Raw genomic sequence first — 5,126 nt, forward strand, 5'->3', positions numbered from 1 at the left:
ATTTTAATACTAAGGGGACGATATGTTTGTAAGCAATAAATAAATTTCTCTACAATAGCTCGTGCAAGTGAGCGAGAACGAAAGCTTTTTCATCAATGCGAGAGCTTTTAGAAAATGTGAAATATACAAGTAATCCAAGTATCCAAACAATTTGTATTTTGCAAAGCTACTCAGTCAGAATACATAAAACAATCATAATTAATGATTTATTTAAGACTTTTAGAAGCGCGCAAAAGATAATTTTTTTTTGACACACAAGACACGCAAATCATCACGACATTGTATTAGAAAGTAGTAACGAAAAATTTCTCCTGGCTTTTCAATCGGGGATATATACATATATACATATATGTATGCAGTTGCATGAGAGAGATGTGAAAATGCGAACAAGAATGCAAGAAGAAGAAATTACAAAAACAACACACAAATAAATTGCACTCTTGCTACGTCACACACCCAACGATTATGTCAAATTCACTGAGAGCAAAGTAGCGGTACCACGATCGGCGCCACCTTACTATTCTCTCCGTTGTAATATATTATATATACATAGTATATGCTTGTGTGTATGTATGTGGCATTTCAAAAATTAAAATATTATCCGATCAACCTTTGCTTTGTGTTACATATACACGCTTATATAAATATACATACGAGGTGTGTTCAAAAAGTATCGCGTATTTTGTGTTTTTTCGAAAATTATTTATTTATTCATTAATATCTATTTTGTCCCCTTCAAAGTAATGCCCATGAGATATTATGCACTTGTGTCAACTTTTTTTCCAATCTTCGAAGCACTTCAAAAAACCATTTTTTTTTTTTATCTTGTTCAGCTCCTCCTTCGATGCCGTCTTTATCTCGTCAATCGTAGTGTAGCATCGTCCTTTCATGGGCCTCTTCAATTTTGGGAACAAGAAAAAGTCACGGGAGGTCAGATCTGGGGAATACGGTGGCTGTGGCATCATTAGTGGGTTGTTTTTGGCCAAAAAGTCGCGCACAAGCAACGATGTGTGAGGAGGAGCGCAATCGCGATGCAAGAGCCAATTTTTGTTCTTCCACAAATCCGGGCGTTTCTCGCGGATTGCTTCGCGCAAATTGCGCATAACGTGCAGGTAATACTCTTTATGGACCGTTTTACCCTGTGGCAAGAACTCATGACTCACAACGCCCCTGCAATCGAAGAAAACAATAAGCAAAACTTTTACATTCGACCGAACTTGGCGCGCATTGAGATGATTGAGCTTTGGTTTCCATGTCATAACAATAAACCCACGATTCGTCACCAGTTATGACCATCCAACATTTCATTAGCAATGTTCATGAGCAGTTTTGGTACGAATTTTGCGGCAACCCGTCGCATGCCCAAATCATTAAAAAAAATCGAATGGCACGAGCCAATCGATACGTCTAGGTCCTCAGCAACTTCTTTAACGGTGATTCGACGATTGGGTAATACCATTTTCTTCACTTCATCAATTTTTTCGTCTGTGTCTGTTGTTGAAGTGCTCGGGCGTCCGGCACGCTTTTCGTCGTTCACATCCTCTCGGCCTTCTGAGAACATTTTGTACCACCGATAAACGTTGCTTTGGTCCAAAGTAGCTTCTCCATATGACACAGTCAACATTCGGAATGCATCCGCGCACTTAATTTCGTTTTTCACACAAAATTTAATACAGGTTCTTTGATCCATCTTTTTGAATAGGTAAAAATCGAAGACGAGCCAAAACACGTGCAAGCAAAGCAGCTGTCAACAATTAATTGAACATTCAAAATGGCCGAACTCGTCGGCTTGAGTGAGAGACATGAGTACCAACATATCGCCACAAAAAAATCGAAATTCGAATAAACGTAACCTGCGAAAATTTAAATAATTTTTGAACACACCTCGCATGCACATATTTAACGAAGTGAAAACCAGTTCCACCTACCAGCAGCTTATTTAAATCTATTACCCATGAATGAATTATTAAAGATCACAACACTTTGTGACCGCAATTTGCAAACAATGGTTAATTTGTTCTAACTGTATGAATTGTAATACTTGGAGCACGACTGCACACTCAGACTTCCAATATCAGAGAGAAAAATACATTTACATTTTTATGGGTAAATTACCTCAGCAAATGTTGTTTATCACAATCCATTCCAGCAATGATGAGAATCTCCGTCGTATAACCGAAAAAGAAAGTTAAAAAAAACTGTGACATGAAATTAATTGCAATACAAACACTGTATGATTTAACAAGTTTCATTGGCTCTATCGATTTAATAATGATATTTTAAATGAATATTCATATAATTTGTATTGAATGTGTAAATACGATGTATGCATGACATTTTTCACAGAGGCTGCACTCACTTAATTTTAAGCCGGGAAAGGCTTTACTTTATTTAAATGAATGAAACAGTAAATCACATATACTGAGCATATTTTATTCATTTAAAGCACTTACTTGATGAGTTTAAATTTTGCTCCACCTTCAACAGAACACAAATAAAAGCAAAAATATGAAGTACGGATGATGTTGCAGCTATCAGCTGTTTTTCGTTTCTTTTTTGTCACACGAAATTTGTCGTAACCTTATCTCTTTCAACCATGTCTATTACTTCTGTACATATATAATTACGTAGTTTCCAAAGTTACAATTAACACGCTTGCACTTGCCTATAGCATTCAACCCAAAGCGATGAAATTCTGATAAGTTGTAGTACGCTTGATTGAAAAGGATTGCCTAGAACCGCTCAAGGGTTTAAAATAAATCGCATTTAAATCGCCCGGTTTAAAATAGAAAGCCGTTAAAAAAAATTGATTCTTTAGATGAGTCCTTTAGATGGATTTGCGGACCAATCGAAACTCAGTGGAGGAAAACTGTCGACAGTCAAAAGCCACCACATTATTGCGACGCAGTCAGAAACTTATTTCCACACAAAACGATCCTTGCTAAATCCTTATAGTTGTATGTGTTTATGATAAATACAGATGGGCAAACATTAGCTTAGTCTAAGATTTCTTGGGTACTCACTTTAACCTGTACGAGTTTCTCGTTTTTAATTTTCTTTCAGTAAATTTGTTTAAAATCCAATGCCTATTCCAGAAGCTGTCAGGACATAGAAGAGGAGTACGAGGCAGTCGAACACCTTCTATGCGGGTGCATGGATTTGTGTAGAAGGCGGTTGATATTGCTCGGCCTCGTTTTTCTAGACAACATTGCGAATGTAGCGAATCTCAAGCTAGTTAGAACAGCCAGCTTTTTAAAAGCCACACAGTGATTTAGAGAGTAACAAGTTGAGTAGGAGTTATTTTCGACGTAAAGTTCACTTTTACTAGTCATATTAATTATCAAATTTTATATCTTATGCCTTTTTATAATTTTTTTGTTTTTTGGTTTTGGCAGTGAGATTGAATTAAAAATACCTTCGCACGATATAATAACTTCCCTCCTGTTCTCTTGGATTTCTTATGCTATATGTATTATCATTTGTAAGGTGCAACAGTACAGAATTTCCTTATATTCTGAAATTGCTCTGCATATCATTTGTTCGTTCGAAGGTGTAATATGCGTCTTGTATCTGGAGACCCTCGTCATGCCTGTCATATAACTCGCTTGTATTCTAAAGTAAATGTCTGTTTATCAATTTGAAATCTGTGCCGCCTCGACGATCTGTTTTGTTTTTGCCTATCGTCTTTGTTATTATTTCAGATGTTGTGGACTGCCGCTCCCTTTTGGAGCAAATCTATCTTCGTACCTCATCTAGAGCGCTTTGTAATTTAGACTTTTTCCTTATTGGCTCTATAAGAAGTCTGTATGCAAGGAATGCAATCTCGTGAGGGCTCTAATTGAATTCAACAATATCTACAAACTTTTTGAGTTTGACTTTGTTTCGACTAAACTTTCTTTCATTAAACTTCTTAATTATGCTTATAAAGGGTGATCAACATCAGTTGAATGACTCACTGAAGGGCTTCGGTCAGTATCTCGTGAATAATTTTAGTAATGTTTGGCTTCCAATGCCTGTAAACTTTACATACCACCACAAATAAAAGTCCAAAGGTGTGATATCACACGATATTGATGGCAAATCCAGTGATCCGACACAAGAGGTAAATTGCTCATCGAAACGGCTACGCAGTAAATCCGTTGTTTAAAGGCTGTATGGCAAGTAGCTCCGTCTGGTTAGAACCAAATGTTGTGGAAATCACGGGTTTCAATTTCCGGCATCCGGCATCAAAAAGTCATTTATTATGGAGCGACAGCATTCGAGATTCACTGTTACATTGGCGCCAGCCTCGTCTTTGAAGAAATATGGGCCGATGATTCCTCCAGCCCATAGGTAGCACCAAACGGTTGTTTTTAATGGATGTAAGGGCTGTTCTTGAAGGGTCGTACTTCAGTCGGAATACGGCAATTTTTCTTATTGACGTAGTCATTAAGCCAAAAATGGGCCTCATCGCTGCACAAAATGTAGGTACACCATAAGTTGGCCTAAGCGCGCAATGAACACTTTTCACAGAGCGTCGATTTTCATAGTACAATTAATTGTACGGTTTGTAATCGTTGTTGAGGCGTAAGTCTTTCCAAGATGAAATGTCAATGAATACTGAAAAAAATGTTGTATTTAGTTAGACAGTAGTCACGCGTGATCTGTCAAAAAAACCCCTATTATTACTAATTTTGTTTTGCTATACATTATTCTTACTCATTAAGATTATTATTATATTTTTTGTTAAAAAATCTGTATTAGTCTGTAAGACAACTTGTGTTGTTGACTAATTTTTTACTTCAATAAACAAAAAAACTATTCTGTTTTTCGTTCATATGGGGGACATTTCTCCCGATAGGGTCAAATTATACCGGCAATGAATGGTTTGCTTTTGCACTACCTTTTCGGTCCAATATTTTGCAAATTCAAAATCAAAAACGTCGCATGAAAAAATACCGAGATTACTTTTTATTCAAAGAAGCAAATAATTTCTAGTGAATTTTCCAAAAAGTAATAGTAAAGAGATTAATTTATATAAAGAGGAAATTCTGTTCATGAAATATTTATTTTAGATTAATTCACTAAGTTTCTTCATATTTACTTCATCTCAATTCTTTCATTTTTCTTTCTCTATTCAGTTTTAA

This window comes from Anastrepha ludens, chromosome 6 (assembly GCF_028408465.1).
Source record: "Anastrepha ludens isolate Willacy chromosome 6, idAnaLude1.1, whole genome shotgun sequence".
Taxonomy (NCBI): Eukaryota; Metazoa; Arthropoda; class Insecta; order Diptera; family Tephritidae; genus Anastrepha; species Anastrepha ludens.